The sequence below is a fragment of the Lepidochelys kempii genome, chromosome 10 (genome assembly GCF_965140265.1).
Source record: "Lepidochelys kempii isolate rLepKem1 chromosome 10, rLepKem1.hap2, whole genome shotgun sequence".
NCBI lineage: Eukaryota > Metazoa > Chordata > Testudines > Cheloniidae > Lepidochelys > Lepidochelys kempii.
In genome coordinates, this window is record NC_133265.1 from 64,423,354 (window position 1) to 64,443,381 (window position 20,028).

At 42.2% G+C, this 20,028-nt stretch overlaps 1 protein-coding gene across 23 annotated transcripts in view; it reads left to right on the forward strand.

Moving 5' to 3' along the window:
* The window catches only part of SEMA6D (semaphorin 6D), a 281,482-nt gene that overhangs the window by 217,633 nt on the left and 43,821 nt on the right, over nucleotides 1–20,028 (forward strand). The window contains exon 1 of one of the 23 annotated variants that reach the window (XM_073303932.1): nucleotides 1,664–1,684. The exons of the other annotated variants lie outside the window; for them this stretch is intronic. The gene's annotated coding sequence lies outside the window, so the exon portion shown is untranslated. Of the gene's footprint in view, nucleotides 1–1,663; nucleotides 1,685–20,028 lie in introns of those variants that run through there. 23 annotated transcript variants of the gene reach the window in all.

Consider the following 20,028-nt stretch of genomic DNA (forward strand, 5'->3'; position numbering starts at 1 on the left):
CAGTAGTACATATCCACACGAAGAATTACCAAACAGGTATGCACTAGCCTATAGGCAGAGCATGGCCAATACGTTATCTGGGCCATATCTTGAACCCATTGAATTTGGTGGCAAAACACCTATTAGCTTTAATAGGAATAGTAATTGGCCCTTTGAAAGCAGAAATAAGGACAAAGTCAAATTCTTCAGGTATTCTTCAGAGACTGAGCTTAATGAATAATATTACATAATACACATATGTAATATTCCTACCAGGACTGTATCAAATTCTAAGATGAATGGAAGAGTACAGCACAAATACAACATTCCCATTGGTTCGTGTGTGTGCATTAGCTCACATAGGTAAGAACTGCTCATATTTAAAAATATATTGTTTTCCCCATAGCACAGGGAAGCTGCGGATGGCCCAAGGTCTGGCTTACTTCTTTCAGCTGGTGGAGAATCCAGCCATTATATTTCTGATATCAAGTTACATCACCTGCACACTGGGTCCCAAGAGTTAAAGAAAAAACAGACCAAAGTGTCTTCTTGAATATTATTTTTCATTTGATAGCTATACTGCAAGCTCTCCTCCGCCATCTCCCTGTATCAGTCCTATGGAGACTGACATAGCAGATATTATTCTTTAATCGGTGATTGAAATGTGCATGTAGCCCATTAGCACATTTTTCTCGGTGCTGTTAATGTTTTATAATAATGTAGCTTTGAGGGATGTAATTGCACCTTTGTTGAGAGTTTTAGCACTTTGAATCCCCATGCAGAAGTTGAAGCATATCCTTTTGAGGCCATATCTTAAAACAACCAGGCACTTTTGAACGCAATGGAATCTATTTTGCTAAAGCTATTTTTTCATCAGCTGAACACCCATCATATGAGAAGGTGCAATGAATATATCATGCACCATTTGGGGCTATTTTTCAACCCAAGTCAAACTTTAGATTTCTGTGTCCTGGCTGTTACAATGTTCATGTGATTACCTTGTTGCATCTTTCCACCTCCCCTCTGCTGATTTAAGATTTTTTATTCTCAGCTCACATCTGTCTCTGACAAAAAAAAAAAAGATAAATGTTTTAAGGGAATCAACTGAAAACTTACGTTCACTAAATATGGCTTCCGCCACGTAAGTTTTGCTAAGGAAATTGGTGCTCAGGCGAGCTGTGCACAGTAAAGTGCCCTCCAGGTAAGAAATCTGGGTGTCCTACTGATCACAACTGATTGCTATGTAACGGATTTGAATGTGCAAAGCCCCTTCTGAACTGTATAGTTCTTGATTTGCATATGGCAATTCCAGACCAGTTCAATGGGATAAAAGGTTATCAATGGACAACCTGACAATTAAGAATTTAATTATAAGGATGGCTTTGCCCTCAGAACCTTCATGTGGTTTTTCAAACTCAGGTGATTCTGTTTCTCCTATTAAACGCTACACAACATTAAACCCAGTGCTTTCCACACCTCTAGCACAACACAGAGCATCAGGCCACATCATCCCCTCTTCCCTCCACTCATCCCAAAATAGAGTGTCGTTCAAATGCTGAATGTATTCAACTGACTAAGCTCCGAGAGTACATCATTGTCATCATCTCTGAAGGGAACCAGATCACAGGCTTATGTGCCGAGGGTTCACCTATCTTGAGAAATGGCACAAAGTCCTACAGGGCAATGCAAGCAGGGCAAAGAGAAGGTACGTCAATGAAGTAGGCTTGCACTAGGCATAATTCTATCTATCTGTCTGCTCCTCCTGAGCTGCTACAGAGGACTTAATACAACTCTCAGATAAATTGGCTTTTAATTTTAAAAGTCCCCTGTGGTCACATTTTGGAACTCACAATAAAATGGAAGCACCATTATGTTTGTGTGTAGGGGAGAGGTTGGAGAGATGTTAAAATAAGGTTTTAGGTTTTTTTTAAATTATTTCATAAGAGGCAACAAATGGAAAGAACCATATCAAACTTAAATGCACACATTTAAAACGTCAGAAGAAAAGATCTAGGCATAAAAAGGCCATAAAGGCTAGTAAGATGAGATCCCAATGGGCTTATTTCATTCTGGACTTCAAGGGCTGTCATGAGTTTCAGGAAGCTGGTCAAACTTCATAAGCAGGCACATAATAAGAATATTTTGTGCATGTATGAATTACAGTAGCAGCTGGGAGCTGAAAGTTGCGGCAGGCTCTAATTGCAAAGATTGCCTGCATTCATCATTGTGGATTTACTTAAATGTGTTGCAAGTGAAACCGGCACCCTTCAAATAAATATGGCATTATCTGGAGTAAGTAGTCATCATCTAATTTGTTTGACATAAGATATGGATATGGCAAAAAGACTGCTTAAAGACAATTATTTTTCCGGACAAAACAATTTTGGTTTAGTTTTCATCAAGGTTGAAGTTATGGCCACAAATAGCTAAGCGGCATACCATTTAATTGGGGAGCAACTGGCACCATAGTATATTTTCCTAAACTCTGAGGCACTAGCTTGTCTAGTCACTGCTGATTCAGTCACAAGAATATATCTAGATTTTCTTTGGCCATCCAAAAACCAGATAAAGTGATTTGCTTTACTGTATTTCTAAACTTTGTAATTACAATTTTCCTAAGAGAGTAATATTTTGTACATAAAATGTACTTTACAATGTATTGCATTTTAAGTACAAAGATATACACCTTCATAAGTAGAGGCTGTTAAAACAATTTAATAGTGTGTCAAACATGCACAGATATGTACATAAAAACAGAATCATTGGGTTTGTTTTAATGCACTGAACCAATTCAGCTATGCACCATCAAGTGCTATTGAGAATCACTTTGCACTAACAGGATTACATGACTGGAATTGTTTTCAGTTTAAGTCTTAATTCTCTTGAATGATAAAGTTTAACCGAATGACTGACATTTTGTGAACGCATGAACCAAGAAACTGTGTAACAAATACTGAACTGAAGGTTGAAAATTTACTTCCATTATATATTGTATACAGTGACTATATAAGGGTTCATTAAAGTAGGTGGAGGAATGGAGCTGAGTAAATAATTCACAATGAATCATTTATCAGGCAAATTTAGCCTGTTCTTCTGCTTGTAGAAAACCTGTGAGCAGATCACAACTTTCTCAAATCTAATTGCTATTCAGAGCTATTTTTGGATTGTCTTTTCAACTTCCAGAACCATGGATTGATTGCAGATGGTTTCCAAAAGCGTAAGATGTCTGTTACTCATACTAGTTATGAGTTACAACTGGTTAGTTGTGATTGGACAGATAAGTCACTTGGTATTGTTTCTGTCCTCTGGTTGGGTGAGTTTGCAAGCATTTCCTATGCAAATATTAGTAGTGCATGTGCAAATATAAAATTTGCTTTCCATCAATATCTCCACATATGACACTGTGAAATTCACTTTCCACGTATGTCTCTAAACCTAGACTGCATGAATATCTGTGAAAATTAAACATAAAAGGTGTCTGAAACAATCAATTTGAAAATATAACTGAATATTTGTAAAACATTTTTTTCAGTATTTATGTTTCTTTAGTAGGTGGACTAGGTGAATATGTAAGTTCAATAGAAGGTAGGTAGTCAACGGTAACTATCCGTATACTGAAAAGGAGTACCACAAGTACTCCTTTTCTTTTCGCGAATACAGACTAACACGGCTGCTACTCTGAAACCTATCCGTATACTGCTGCAAGATGTGCAGCAAATATCCGTCATCTTCATTACACTACCTAATGCATTGCTGCAGAAAGGACACTTCAGAGACAGCTGCACTGAGGATATCTTTAATGGGATCACTCCTATGGATAAGAGGTGAAATCCTCATCCCACTTAAATTAGTGGGAGTGTTGCCATTGACTTCAATGGAGCCAGGATTTCAGCCAGCCATAACTGTCGTCTGTGAAGCTGGTGGCACAATGTACAGAGTTCTGCTGCTTTTTTCCTTTAAGAGTTAGGATCCCTTATACCACAGATTTTGTTTCCCCCCTCCCCCCATACCCCAGTAGCCAGTGCCGCTATCTGCTTTGAGATCTATGGATTAAAAGCTTTATATAAGTGCTAAGAATTATCATTATTACCATTTTCAGAAGTGTTTCTCAGGAGAGCAGAAATTCTAGGAATGAAGATCATAGGGTCAGACAATGTTAAGTGGCTGACAATATAATAGCAAAAGAACTATTTCAGATGGAAAGGTGGCTGTTTCCCTATTCGTTCTGATAACTCACAAGTGAGTAAGATATTTGGAGGATGCCTGTGGGTAGAGCTCCATCTCTAATCAGAAGGGAACAGTCAAAAAGTCAATAAAATTAAATTCCCATTGAGAGCTGTTAGAAGAAAAGCTGCACTTACAGTAATATTCAGACACTGAATCCCATTAGCAAAACCAACGAGCCCTTGATACTTAAAAACATATAAAAGATTTCTTTGGATGCCTTTTTAGAACTCTCATGTGTTGCCAAAGGTTATGCCCTGCGTCTTTTTCTTTTTAAGTGACAAACATGCCTGTATACCTGGAAAGCAGCAAGCTGTGTTCTGAGGCACAGAGGGTGGATTAGGTTACAGGAGGAGGGGACGATAATGGGAAATCCTCATGAGGCATGTCTGAATTATTTTGAAGAAGAAAGCTTCAAATGGCACTGTAATTTGATGCTTTTTAAATGTGTAAGTATGTTTAAAGAGCAGCACTATTTGGTTTCTCTCTACTTAAGAGAAATTTAAAGCCCTCGGTAAATAACTCCTCTTCAAGTGCTATACAAACTAAAACCACAGGATCAAAATGCAGACACGCTCCTACTCTTGGTGCACCTTCCAGATCATTCAAGGACTGGGAGGGATGGGGAATTATTCTTATTTCCTAAGACAGAACAGGTTCCACCTCTCACAACAGAAATTACAAAGGATCAGATCCTGCCTTCGGGTTACATGCACAACCATCGTGCAGTCAACAGGATTTCATGGGTGTAATCTGAGGGTAGATTCGGAAATCTAAGGAGGAGGATGGCATGCTGAGTGCACCTCTCCCTTTTTAGTCACTTTGCTGGCATTAGCTTCAGAATAAGAGTCCTTCTCACCTTGAAACAAATACAGAGGCACACCCACAGGCTGGGCAATAATAGACAAGAGAGAGAAGGCAACTGGGAAAATAAAGGGCCAGTGAAGATTTTGGAAGGTAACTAAACAAATTAGGAAATTCTTCTCAATTTCTTCTAAGGGTCTTTAGTCACAGGTGCTAATGTGGACACACTCCCTCAAAACTAAGACTGCAGGAGCAGGGGAGAAAGTAAAAAGCAAACTATCAAAATGATGAAGCACCCTTCCAAAAGGTCACTGCTGGCAGGGCAATGTGGTTGTACAAGTTTGAGAGAGTATAGTCAGCGGTCAGCATGGGAGTGACGTGAGGCATGAGTGCCAATGTACATTTAACACAGAGATCAGTGTGCAGGGAGGGAGGGTGTACAAATCAAATGCAGGGCCCTCAGTCTCTCCTATTAAAGTTGTTCCATTGATAATGAAAGATAATTGATAATGAAAGAATCATTGGTCCAGAGAAAGCATGAGAATGACTCTGTAGCCTGATGGTTAGACCACTCACGTGCATGGTGGGTAACCCAGGATCCAGCTTCCCTTTCCAATTACTTTTTAAATTATTTATCCACAGTGGAACTGCTTCAGCAGAGAGACTGAGGGAGCCTTGCATCAGAATAGCCCATATCCCAGTGATTAGGGCACTCACCTGAGAGGTGGCAGATCCCTGTTCAAATCCCATCTCCCCCTCGGGTGTAGGAAGGACTTGAACCAGGGGTCTTCTGCATCTGAGGTGAGTACCTGGTCCCCTGCCACTAGGTTAAAAGTTCAGAGGGAGCTTGTCCTTCTCCCTGGCCTCTTACAAAAATGGCATTGGCATTTAATGACAAGAGAGGGTTTGCAGCCAAGGATCCCAAGCAGAGATAGGTGCCTCCCTGCAGCTGGATTTAGGCACCTATCTCCCTGAGACATGTGGGGCTGAGGACGCACCCCTTGCATTGGCATCTCCCATTGGCTAGCTTAGATGAGGCGCTACCCAGCTGGTTGTCTTTTGTGAATCCCACTGAGAGGCACCCACTTCTGGTATAGGGAGCCCAGGTGCCTCACTCAGGCTTTATGAATTCCAATGATTTTCTAGGTGGCCAAAGGTTAGGCATGGTGAGGCTCAGTGTTGCCATTCCTAAGTTCCTTTTGTGAATCTAGCCCTCAGTACTCTGCAACTAACTGCCTGCTGCTCCAAGAGGGACTCAGGGGGAAAGTTGAGGGGGTACCCCAGAGCAAGGGGCTGTTGGCATATTCCTTGCAGTTCTCTCAGAGATCATTCAAAAGGAATAAAGAGTGACAAAGGGCATGCCGAACCCTGCTTGTATGTGCTCTAAGGTAAAATAATAACCAGCCGATGGAAGTGCCTCAGCAGCAACAATGAGCGTCAAATCAGAAAAGTAGAGTTTGTTGCCCAATAACATAGATGATTTATAATGAATCTAAACAACTGTACTGCTGACCAAACTCCAGATACACTTTCATTGAGAGAATATATTGAATACAGTTCTTGGCCCCACTCTTCTAAATATTTGCTGTGCACTAAGAACATTCACAGAATAAAATTCAATCCAGCACGCTATGATAACAGAACATTTTGGCTGAGATTTAAACCTACAAAGCTCAGAAATTCAGAGGGAAGGCTGGCTTACTCTTTGTTCCCAATGCCCCTCTTCCTTGACTAGAGTTGAGAATGTTTTAAACCCTCATTGAAGGAAGCAAAATGCCCAAACACCCATATTTTAAAGAAGAACTTTGCCAAATACACCTGAATTGTTAAGATACTATGTTGGGAAATGAATTACAATGTTAACACAAGCAATCTGAAAGAAATGACCCATAAATCATTTTTTTTCAGTGGGTCATGAACTTAAAGCTGTGCATTCATCTCAGCAGTTTCATTAAAGCAGAATAACCTTATTTTCTTACAGAGAAAACTCTAGTACATCTTGAAGTAACAAATCATGCTTTCGTTTCAACGCTAGTTTGTAATATCACTGGAAAAAGCCATACTTGTCAAAAGTTGCCTAGAAGTTGGTAAATTGAGGAATGATGGAGATGTTGCCACACTTATTGAGACATTCCAGTTGGCATCAAAGGAATGTGATATGCAGGTTGAAGATGAGTTATGCCAATGATTAATGGACTCAGAAACGAACTATATGCATATCAGTCTGGAGCTCAACTTCTAACACCTACTTACGGATTTCATTACTATAGTTATCTTGTCACACTGGAGTGCTGACTGATAGGTGTGTTACAGATGTGTTGATGGCATTACTTTGATAGCTTGAGGTTACTGATTCAATGTAAATTTACTTCAATAGTATTCCTTGTGTAAGGGCATTCTAACCCCCTTGAGCTCATCCGCCTGTGACCACACTGGTTTTGCATACAATGAAAAATCTAATGTTTCCCAATTGCAATAACTATCCCTATATAAAATCAATAGAGTCTAGTTAGGTATATATTCTGTTGAGGGCTTATAGTGAGCCCATATGTAAGATGACAGTTTGTGACTGATCTAGTAACATACCTTATCTTCCTGGATTTTATTGGATTCTGAGTCTTATTCTAAATATTTACCAAAATTAATGTGTCACCTTAAGGACCAATTCTTCCCTGAGATATGCATGCACAGCTCCCATTGACGTCAGTGTCAAATAAGTGGAGGTATCGGTAGGAATGATTGTGAACTAAGGCTATATCTACCCTAGCAACTTTCTAAAAACTTCTTCTGATTCAGTACTCCACCCTCCACAGTAGGAATGGAGGAAGTGTTAGTACAGACAGGACACTCATATTTTTACTGCCATATAATCTAACCTTGCTTATAACATTCTCCCATTTTAAAAAGCTCCAGATTTCCTGGTTTTCAGTTTTACAGACCTTGGACCCAATTATGCACTTATCAAAGTTGATGGAAAAACTCCCATTGACTTCAACAGGAACAGGATTGGGTCTTTTGCTATGATTAAAGTTTTAGACAAGGTCATAAACTCTGTGTAAATAAACTCTGTTCATTGTAACTGTCATACAATATTAAGTGCTGCAAATCAGTCAAGTCGTTTTCTTAGGCTTACTATAAAAAGTGATAAGGCCTTGGGCGTAGCAAACATTAAAACTAATGATAAAGTATGATACATTCTGGCCTGGCCTTGAAAGTTTGGAGCTACTGCAGCTGCTGGTGCTTTATATCTCTGCACATCCTGTTTATAAACAGCTGGCAGAAATATGTAATTTTCTCCGATTTTTAGCTGTTTGCTCTGGCTAAATATGTATGATAGTGCATTGAATTGTCTCAGCCAATCAGAATACATTTTTTCCTTCAGCTATACAATTCTCAGATCACTAATTGATTGTGGTCATCTGCTGTGTACAAACACTATGCAGTTATTTCTCAATAACCATGCTAGGAAAATTCAAATATCTCTATTCTAATTCATTCCCATACTAATACTTTTCAAGCTGTTTGTCTGACAAGCCCAAAGCTTATCACTCTTTGCAAAGCAGGCAGATAACTCAAAAGTATACACAAAAAGAAAAAATATCATGTCAAAAAGCAAAGAAAGTTGGGCTGTCAGGCTGCTGGAAGAGAAATGCTATTAAGAAAGGTTTCAGAGTAGCAGCAGTGTCTGTATTTGCAAAAAAAAAAGGAGGACTTGTGGCACCTTAGAGACTAACCAATTTATTTGAGCATAAGCTTTCCGATGAAGTGAGCTGTAGCTCACGAAAGCTTATGCGCAAATAAATTGGTTAGTCTCTAAGGTGCCACAAGTCCTCCTTTTCTTTTTGTGAATACAGACTAATACAGCTGCTACTCTGAAACCTGTCATTATGCAAGGCACTGAATTTAGCCGTATGGAGTGGAAATCTATCAACTTCATGAAAAAACTCGTACAGATACAGACAGACATCATCTTCCTTTCCAAATGCAAACAGATGGACATCATACCAAAAGGACTGAAGGTAAAAAATCCATTACAATCTACATACCACACAGACTATGCTGACAGCTTGTGCCACGGGCTCTCAAAGAAACTGCGGAACCACCTGATCAATGTCCTCTACAGCAAACAGGGAAAGATTAAGAATGTGCTCTCAAAACTGGATACTCTCATAAAAAAACAACCTTCCACACAAACTTCCTCGTGGCTGGACTTTAGAAAAATTAGACAAGCTATACAATTGCTTAGGAATGTATCCGATGAAGTGAGCTGTAGCTCACAAAAGCTTATGCTCATATAAATTTGTTAGTCTCTAAGGTGCCACAAGTACTCCTGTTCTTTTTGCTATTAAGAAAGAGATTTAAAAAGAAATTTTAACTTAGCCCTGGTCTACACTAGGAGTTAAGGTTGAATTTAGCAGCATTAAAGCGATTTAACCCTGCACCCGTCCACACGACGAAGCCCTTTTTTTCGACTTAAAGGGCTCTTAAAATCAATTTCCTTACTCCACCCCCGACAAGGGGATTAGCACTGAAATCGGCCTTGCCGGGTCAAATTTGGGGTACTGTGGACGCAATTAGATGGTATTGGCCTCCGGGAGCTATCCCAGAGTGCTCCATTGTGACCGCTCTGGACAGCACTCTCAACTCAGATGCACTGGCCAGGTAGACAGGAAAAGGCCCGTGAACTTTTGAATTTCATTTCCTGTTTGGCAAGCTGCAGGCGAGTGCAGAGCTCATCAGCAGAGGTGACCATGATGGAGTCCCAGAATCGCAAAAGAGCTCCAGCATGGACCAAACGGGAGGTACGGGATCTGATCGCTGTATGGGGAGAGGAATCTGTGCTATCAGAACCCCGTTCCAGTTTTCGAAATGCCAAAACATTTGTCAAAATCTCCCAGGGCATGAAGGACAGAGCCCATAACAGGGACCCGAAGCAGTGCTGCGTGAAACTTAAGGAGCTGAGGCAAGCCTACCAGAAAACCAGAGAGGCAAATGGCCGATCCGGGTCAGAGCCCAAAACATGCCACTTCTATGATGAGCTGCATGCCATCTTAGGGGGTTCAGCCACCACTACCCAACCGTGTTGTTTGATTCCTTCAGTGGAGATGGATGCAAGGCGGAAGCAGGTTTTGGGGATGAGGCAGATGATGATGATGAGATAGCTCACAGCAAGCAAGCGGAGAAACTGGTTTTCCCGACAGCCAGGAACTGTTTCTCACCCTGGACCTGGAGCCAGTACCGCCTGAACCCACCCAAGGCTGCCTCCCAGACCCGCCAGGCAGAGAAGGGACCTCTGGTGAATGTACCTTTTAAAATAATATACATAGTTTAAAAGCAAGCGTGTTTAATGATTAATTTGCCCTGGCATTCACGGCCAGTACAGCTACTGGAAAAGTCTGTTAACGTGTCTGGGGATGGAGTGGAAATCCTCTAGGAACATCTCCATAAAGCTCTCCTGGATGTACTCCCAAAGCCTTTGCAAAAGGTTTCTGGGGAGGGCAGCCTTATTCGGTCCACCATGGTAGCACGTAGTCGGGAATCATTGCAGAACAAAGCATTGCAGTGTATGTTTGCTGGCGTTCAAACAACATCTGTTCTTTATCTCTCTGTGTTATCCTCAGGAGACTGATATCATTCATGGTCATCTGGTTGAAATAGGGTGCTTTTCTTAAGGGGACATTCAGAGGTGGCCGTTGCTGCTGGACTGTTTGGCTGTGGCTGAACAGAAATGTTCCCCACTGTTAGCCACGGGGAGGGATTAGCCACATAGTGGGGGGAGGCAAAATGCGACCTTGTAACGAAAGCACATGTGCTATGTATGTAATGTTAACAGCAAGGTTTACCGTGAAAGAGTGTACCCATTGTTCTATAAAATGTGTCTTTTTAAATACCACTGTCCCTTTTTTTTTCTCCATGAGCTGCATGTGTTTCAAGGATCACAGGATCTTCTCCTTCCCAGAGGCTAGCGAAGATTAGAAGGTGAAAAAAACACACTCGCGATGAAACGTTCTCTGAGTTCATGCTGTCCTCCCACACTTGACAGAGCACAGATGAATGCGTGAAGGCAGACAATGTCAGAGTGCAGGAAAGCACAAAATGACCGGGAGGAGAGGTGGTGGGCTGAAGAGAGTAAGTGGCGGGCTGAAGAGAGGGCTGAAGCTGAAAGGTGGCAGCAACATGATGAGAGGAGGCAGGATTCAATGCTGAGGCTGCTGGAGGACCAAACCAGTATGCTCCAGTGTATGGTTGAGCTGCAGGAAAGGCAGCAGGAGCACAGACTGCCACTACAGCCCCTGTGTAACCAACCGCCCTCCTCCCCAAGTTCCATAGCCTCCACACCCAGACGCCCAAGAACACGGTGGGGGGGCCACTGGCCAACCAGCCACTCCACCCCAGAGGATTGCCCAAGCAACAGAAGGCTGGCATTCAATAAGTTTGAAAGTTTTAAACTTTTAAAGTGCTGTGTGGCCTTGTCCTTCCCTCCTCTGTCCAACCACCCCTCCCAGGCTACCTTGGCGGTTATCCCCCTATTTGTGTGATGAATGAATAAAGAATGCATGAATGTGAAGCAACAATGACTTTATTGCCTCTGCAAGCGGTGATTGAAGGGAGGAGGGGAGGGTGGTTAGCTTACAGGGAAGTAGAGTGAACCAAGGAGCGGGGGGTTTCATCAAGGAGAAACAAAGAGAACTTTCACACCGTAGCCTGGCCAGTCATGAAACTGGTTTCCAAAGCTTCTCTGATGCGCGCTGTGCCCTCCTGTGCTCTTCTAACCGCCCTGGTGTCTGGCTGCGTGTAAGGAATGGAGTGGCCAGGCGATTTGCCTCAAACTCCCACCCCGCTATAAACATCTCCTCCCTTACTCTCACAGATATTGTGGAGCGCACAGCAAGCAGTAATAACAGTGGGAATATTGGTTTTGCTGAGGTCTAACCGAGTCAGTAAACTGCGCCAGCGCACTTTTAAATGTCCAAATGCACATTCTACCACCATTCTGCACTTGCTCAGCCTGTAGTTGAACAGCCCCTGACTACTGTCCAGGATGCCTGTGTACAGCTTCATGAGCCAGGGCATTAAGGGGTAGGCTGGGTTCCCAAGGATAACTATTGGCATTTCAACATCCCCAACGGTTATTTTCTGGTCTGGGAATAAAGTCCCTTCCTGCAGCTTGTGAAACAGACCAGAGTTCTTGAAGATGCGAGCATCATGTACCTTTCCCGGCCATCCCACGTTGATGTTGGTGAAACGTCCCTTGTGATCCACCAGAGCTTGCAGCACTATTGAAAAGTACCCCTTGCGGTTTATGTACTCGCCAGCTTGGTGCTCTGGTGCCAAGATAGGGATATGGGTTCCGTCTATGGCCCCACCACAGTTAGGGAATCCCATTGCAGCAAAGCCATCCACTATGACCTGCACATTTCCCAGGTCACTACCCTTGATATCAGCGGATCTTTGATTGCGTTGGCTACTTGCGTCACAGCAACCCCCACAGTAGATTTGCCCACTCCGAATTGATTCCTGACTGACCGGTAGCTATCTGGCATTGCAGGCTTCCACAGGGTTATTGCCACTCGCTTCTCAACTGTAAGGGCTGCTCTCATCTTGGTATTCTTCTGCCTCAGGGCAGGGGAAAGCAAGTCACAAAGTTCCATGAAAGTGCCCTTACGCATGCGAAAGTTTCGCAGCCACTGGGAATCATCCCAGACCTGCAACGCTATGTGGTCCCACCAGTCTGTGCTTGTTTCCTGCGCCCAGAATCGGCGTTCCACCACATGGACCTGCCCCATTAGCACCATGATACCTATATTGCCAGGGCCCTTGCTGGATAATGCGCATGGTGTTTAATGTGCTCCTAATTGCCAAAGTGATCTGAGCAGGCTTCATGCTTGCTGTGGTATGGTGTCTACGCAGAAAAAAGGCACGGAATGATTTTCTGCCGTTGCTCTGACGGAGGGAGGGGCGACTGACAACATGGCTTACAGGATTGCCTTACAGGGAATTAAAATCAACAAAGGGGGTGGCTTTACATCAAGGAGAAACTAAAACAACTGTCACACAGAATGGCCCCCTCAGGGACTGAACTCAAAACCCTGGGTTTAGCAGGCCAATGCTCAATCCAATGCTCAACCCACTGAGCTATCCCGCCCCCCCCCCCCCCCAGTATTTCAGGCAGGACTGAATCTCCATTAAACTTTTCAAGGTGCCCCTGAGAGACCTCACCGAAATGTTTGTCAGCTGTTGATTTCACAGAGGCAGGGAGGGGGGAGCAAATTAATACAAAACAAATCTGGTGTATTTCTTGTTTTGATCCACTCCATCTATCTTTTACATCTTTGGCTGGCAGCAGACAGTGCAGTAGGACTGCTAGCCATCCTCATCTCCTGGCTGCTCGGCAGAAGACGGTGCAATAGGACTGCTAGCCATCCTCATTTCCTTCCTGCTCGCCAGAAGATGGTACAATAGGACTGCTGGCAGGACTAAAGAGAATGACCTGGTCGAGTCACTCCTATTTTAGTCCCTGCGCCCATGTCTGCCCAGGCACTCCTGGCTGACCTTACCGAGGCTGCCAGGGGCACCTCAGACATGATGATGATGGTTATCAGGCCTATTGCACCGTCTGCTGCCACAAGACAATGGGTTGCTGCTATGTAGCAATGCAGTACTGCATCTGCCGGCACCCAGGAGGACGTACGGTGACGGTGAGCTGAGCGGGCTCCATGCTTGCCATGGTATAGCGTCTGCACAGGTAACTCAGGAAAAAAGGCGCAAAACGATTGTCTGCCGTTGCTTTCACGGAGGGGGGAGGGAGGGCCTGATGACATGTACCCAGAACCACCCGCGACAATGCAGAGTTAATGCACTTAGAGCATTTGTGTGGGGACGCACACAATCGACTATATAAAAATGATTTCTAAAAAAACGACTTCTATAAATTCGACCTAATTTCGTAGTGTAGATATACCCTGAGTTTCTTTCTTCAGAGAGGCTACACCCAGTTGTGCGTATTATGCCCAGCAGTAAGTACTGCTCGTGGCAATAAACCTGGCAGTGAGTGTTTGCAGGGTTGGGCCATGGATATGAGACATTCCCAGAAGTGTTAAAGTTTATGCAATGCACACACTCAATGCCACTTTTCAGTTCAATATTCGGTATTCATCTATACTGACTGTGCCAAGTCAAAGTGTTTAGGAAAGGTTTTTTTTTAAAGGGTGGTGCTGTCAAATAGTTTTCAGCCTAAAATATAGATTTTGTTTTTAAAGAGAGTGTTTCTGCATCTTTGTGTGGGTTTGTGCAAGTACGGCTAAATGTGTGTCCAAGCTTCTGCATGTTTTACACCTCTAAGTACTGATCCTACAAAGGCCTATGCACTTGTATAACTGTACACATTGTTAGTAGTCACACAGAAGTCAGTGGGCCTTGGGTCCTGATCCTGCAATGAGATGAGTTTCAGCAGAGCCTTATGCCTATCTGTAGCCCCATTCAAGTCAGTGGGGCTCTGTGTTGGCACACAAGTGTCTCCTGACACACATCTCATTACAGAATGGGAGCCACAGGTCCCAGTTAAGCAAAATACATAAGCATATGATTAAGTCAAAACCACTAAATGGGACTTAAGCACATGCTGAACATTAATCATGTGCCTAAGCACTGTGTTGAACCAGGTCCTCAATGGGCAAGTTTGATCTGAGCAAGGACTTCAGAACTGGTCCCAGTGTGAATGGGCAGAAATGTGCACATGATTTCTTAAAAATTTCAGTTAAAGTAACATAAATATATTTAAATATTTCCCCTGCAATATTGGCAACAAATATAATTGCATTGTGCTAGTGTGGGAACCAGAAATAAAATGTGAAACTGACCAATCTAATCTAACTTCTCAAGCTCAAATTAGATTGGACAAAGTAAACAAGCAATACAAATGGAGAAAAGTTAGATATTTAAATGTCTTTCCCTTTTACTAATCTAAGGTACTGTGGGTCACATAAATAAGGAGGCTTTTAAATATAACTTTAGAACTGGATGAATCATAAAAACAGTCAAAATATTTTTTTAAACTTTGCAAAACTTCTCTAATTATTTGGAGTACTTGTGGCACTTTAGAGACTAACCAATTTATTTGAGCATAAGCTTTCGTGAGCTACAGCTCACTTCATCGGATTTGAGCTTATGCTCAAATAAATTGGTTAGTCTCTAAGGTGCCACAAGTACTCCTTTTCTTTTTGTGAATACAGACTAACACGGCTGTTACTCTGAAACCTCTAATTATTTGGCAACTATGTTCAGATTTGCAAGCTACATGAGTTTTGAAAAATAATTGCCTGATCATTGCTTCAAAAATATGGTGAAGTTCATGGGCTCAGCCTCATGTGAGATGCAGAGCTATACCAACCCAAGAGTCACACTTCCTCCCCTGCTCCCCTTTTGCTCCTGTGAGAAATAAGTCCCGATACCCCTTCAGAATGGCTCAGCTTATTTTCCCCCCTGCACTGGCATGGTTCTGCTTGTAGGCTCTTTGAGGAGGGGGGAGGGGGGAAAGTAACATGACTGTGCAGAGAAATGTGATGGCGGAGGTAGTTTTACTCTCTCCCCAACCCCGATATGGTTACATTAGGGCCAGTCATGATCTAGCCCTTGACAAACATTGTTCGACTAGCTCTAGTCCTGTTCGTGTTTTAAATGACAAGAGCACAATGATATTTGCATCTGCAATCCTAGGTTGTGTCTATACTAAATCTGACTGGGAAATCTTCTACCATTGGTGCCACCACACTGGGAGAATGGTGGAAGCCCTAGTGTAGACAGGGTAGAGGCAATTTTATCCTCATGTAATGTAGACCAGGCTTCTCCAAGCTGTGGGTTCAGGAATGCTGCTTTTGCATTGGATTTGTATAACAAATACAAATGGCTATGTGGAGTGTTCTGTCAGATTATCCAAATGCCTCTGCCAGCTACAGTATAGCTAAAGTCTCTCTGCAATGACTCCTTGGAACCAGGGAGTTGGGCTGCTGGTGGGGGCTCCTTCACCAAGGGCAGGGTAACTATCTCCTCCTCTCTTAACGCTCCCCTGCTGCTGCTCAGACAGCTGGGAATTGCTGGGTAGGAAGCAGCAAAGTGGCTACTAGCACAGTCTCCTTAGGCACCCAGCGTGAGAGAGAAAGGTTAGGAGAGGTCAAACTACTCTGCATTCATACAGACAGCAGCTTCAGGCTCAGGTCCTCAGGAACCCATACAGCCTCTATCCAGTTCACTCAGAAAACCCACCATCCACCCCCAGTCAAACCCAACTGCACCCAGTTCAGAATAAAACAAAAGCCCTCCCTTAACCCAACTGCTATCCAGTTCCACAAGCTTTGCCGTCATCCCATTCTGCAGATTCTCTATTGCTAACGGCTCCGGACTGTCACAAAACAGGGCAGTTAAACTCCTCAAAGGTTAGAAGAACTTTTTTTAAAATGTGTACTTTGTGTAATTATTTTCCTGCATAATAGCAATAATGTGTGGCTGCGAGTAGTATACTCACAGTTAATGGCTTTCAGGTCTGGTAGACGCTTCATCTGGCAACCATTAGACTAGTCACAACCGCACATTTATCACTTAATTATGCTGAAATGATACCGGCTTCTCCAGTCAGCGTGCAGGGATGCTACAGAATTACTGAATCACAACTGTATAACAGATTTCAGTAACCATTCAGCATGCATTGCCCTGCACTGCGATTGGATACAAACTGCATGCTTGTTTTAGTAACCGTACAGTGTGTGTAACCCTGAACTCCAACTGGTTACTCTGTAAGCCTAGAACAATCATGGTCACTCCCAACTTCTCAATATGGCCAGTTGGCAGAAGAATTAAATCTTCAAATACACTCACTTATTGGGATTTCCATGCAACATTTAGTTGATGGTGCTTCCTGTTTATAACAATACTTATCTCTCATCTAGCACATCATCCTTAGATCTTAAAGTGCTTTACACAAAATAGGGTAAGTATCATTACCTGTATTTCACAGATGGATAAACTGAGGTCAGAGCAGGGAACAGAAGCCAAGTGTTCTGACTGAAGCCAGTGCCCCCTCCACTGAACTATATTGCTTTCCTTCTTTGTGAACATGTCAAAAACTACATGATGTACTAATAAACACCTCGGCCTTGGAGTTTATTTAGCCCAGGATTCAGTTATTGCTTCATAAACAAGAAATACCCACAAGTTATCATCTGTCATTTACGCCATCATGAAAATGATTGAAGCAACATAACAAATATTTCACCATTAATGGCCCAAATTCTGCTCCAAGTAACACCATACATTAAGATCTCATAGCACTGTTCTTAAGAGGATTTTTTTCTGGTGTCCTTGGCTAAAATGTTCTGCTCTGCATGCTGTTATGTAATGCACGAGGCAGACAATGGCTTTTCTGCACTCCACAGGTGACAGTGTTTCAGTGGTGCTTTCAGAATTTAGTTTTTAAAGAGCTTTGGGATTATTTTCTAGATGAAAGTGGCTATCTTCATGTAAAATGATATTATTACATGAGCAGGGCATTTGTCTGTAAGCAATATGTTAGGAAATGCTGAACCAATTTAAATAGCAGTGAAGTTTTTATTGTTTGGGCTTTAGAAAGGGAGCAGGCTAGATTCTGGGCTGCCCTGCATCCTGTGTAAACTCACTCTTTACCAGCATAGCTTGAGGTATAAATCAATGCAGAATTAGCCTAGTATCTTTTCCAGGTTATGACTCAATAACCGAGTTTTTACATTAATTCGATTACAATTTCATTGCATGGAGGACTTTCCTGCATCTATTTCACAGATATCAACCTTTTAAATTTTATTTAATTTGTATTGATTTTTGCTGCACTTTTATAAGCAGACATCACACATATGAGCACACACAAAAATGATTACTTAAGTGATAATTTAAAAATAATGGATGTACATTAGCACATGAATGATTAATTCCTCTTTGTGAGTACAAGCATACAGGCTATGGCTGAGTAAAATATTGATGGTACAGAGGAAATGAGCTGTTTCTTAATTTAGTTTTGTTCTGGTAATGTGTAACTAATGTTGTTTCCTTCTAGCAATATGCATTAGGTACCCTTTTAAATTTTAATACCTAGCGATAGCTAAACTAATAGCTGCACAAGGATATACAGAGTGAATTTTTTAAAAGTATGGATATATTTTACATACATTAATTTGGGGCCCCTCTCTAGCAGATAGAATACATGAAAGCTGTAGAAAGACCCAGATAAAGCCTCAACACTTGAGCTGGGTTTTCAGTAGGAAGCCAAGACTAACCTGTAGTCATTTTGCCAAGACAGATAGCGATAGGAGAGCTGCTGAAGGGTGGAGACTTCATTATATAACTCCCTTGCCCTCATGGCACATAAATCCTAGTTCACCAAGGCCTAAACAGTTACCTTAAACATCTGTGAGAGTAGCTTTACCTATACCATCAGTAGAAATAGCAGAGCCCTGTATTCTAAACCATAAGCACGAATGCCCTTCATCACCTGACATTTTGACATTCTTGGATGGGAATCCAGCTCCTTTTACTCAAGGCTAATACACAGACTGGTTCTCTGGCATGCCTATCCTCTTGTTCATCTGTTAGAGTGGAAATTTGCCCACTGATGTGGTGATATGCTCGTTTTCATTTGGAGTAGGGAGCCTTCTAACAATGGGTTTAGAAAAGCAGCCTCTTCATGGCAGCAACAGACACTTCTTACTTCAATAGGCTGTTTTTGGAATGGGAACACTGGTGGCAAGCAACACATAAGACCCAACCCTGCCTCTATTGAATCAATAGCAAAGGCATTGATTACAATAAGGGCAAGTTTGGCCCAAAATTAGAGCCATTAAGAGGGATCGCTTCCTTTTGCACTTGTTAGGGTCTTCAGGTTAGATATTAGGAACAGCTTTCTAACCATAAAGATAGTTAAGTACTGGAACAAGTTACCAAGGGAGGTTGTGGAAACCCCATCACTAGAGGCTTTTAAGAACAGATTAGTGGAACACCTGTCAGGGATGGTCTAGGTATACTTGGCCTTGCCTCAGCATGGGGGGATGGACTAGATGACCTCTCAGGATCTCTTTCTGCCCTACATTTTTATGATTTTGAGTGAAGACAGGAGAGAAGTAGTTGCAGAAGATGAAGCAAACTTGTGCAATTAAAGGAGCAGAAGTCTGGCAGTTCCAAAAATCAAGGTTGCCCTTGTGTTTGCCTCCCAGATGATACACTGGCAGATAATACTGATGCCAAGGCTTAAGTGTGTGGTTTATATTGTGAGTACTAATTCACCTTCTGTAAGTGGAAATTTTTATCCTGTACTCATATTAACTTGAAGAGCACAGAACAGAGAAAATTAAATCTTTCATGGATAGTTCCATTGTGGATATTCAATGGAAAGATTTTTGCAGCCAAATATTGGAATACACCAAAGAGAACACTGATGTTCACTCAAAACCAGAAATATTTTTTCAAGCAAAGTGGCATGTCAGATAAGACCAGCAGTGTTGAAAAATAAGTAAGGGGATCCACCTGTATGCCCAAAATAAAATGCTATAGGGTAAGGTCTGGTATTGACATGTTAAGGGGCATAATACTAAATGTGAACCCAAGTGAACATTGCCAAAGGCAAAATCTCATGTCATTACTGATTACGTGTGTGCTCTGAATGTTATTATGTGTTGCAGGGATCATCTATGTCCAAAGCTACACCTAAACAGATAAGTTTAGCTAAGTGTCTAAACTCAGTTGGTCAGGAATACCTTTGAGGCACATGGAAAAGCCTTTTCTTAGAGTTTAAACCGATATAAACTAATGTTTTCAATGCCAATCTGGCCATTGGAATTGCAGATCTCCATGCAATGGCAGGAGTCCGGCCACACACAATCAGTTGCAGGATCAGGGCTTTTGGAGAGAAAAGTCATTTTGTGCAATGCAGATGTAGCTACATGTAATTAAATGTATCCCGTTATACTCCTTGTAATTTTGTTTGCAGGTACACACCACAAA